Here is a 504-nt window from a genome sequence, read left to right as displayed (position 1 = left end):
GTTGAAGCTTCAAACCAATAAGCATTAGGGGCTAAGAGGTCATACAGCACCCTTAGATAGCGAAAAAGGTAACGTTCGGAATCGAGATAGCTCTTGCAGGAATTCAGTTTTACCAAAAGGATAATAATAATAAATCAATATTTATATATTTATGGTTTATACAAAATATTTTAATATAAATTCATACCAACATCACCTACCACTTTACAAAGTAGATATTCATATCCTTGTTTGGTTAAAATATTGTAAGGCACTTGTGTAATCTTCGCAGGGTCATTTGTGAGAGGAATGAAAATAAATTATAAAAGGATCTTGCCTTCGTGTTTTCATCAATTTTTTGTCAGGGAAAGAGATAATGAAAGACAAAAGACTTGTACAAACATCAGATGAAATATATCTGAACATCATGATAATATCCTTTTTCATTTGTCTGTTTCCCTGTCAACAGGATAGTATTGATTATCTAATCAATTGCTAGTATATTTGAACCTTTGGTAAAAAAAA

This window comes from Penaeus monodon, chromosome 22 (genome assembly GCF_015228065.2).
Source record: "Penaeus monodon isolate SGIC_2016 chromosome 22, NSTDA_Pmon_1, whole genome shotgun sequence".
Taxonomy (NCBI): Eukaryota; Metazoa; Arthropoda; class Malacostraca; order Decapoda; family Penaeidae; genus Penaeus; species Penaeus monodon.
This window is presented reverse-complemented; position numbering follows the sequence as displayed.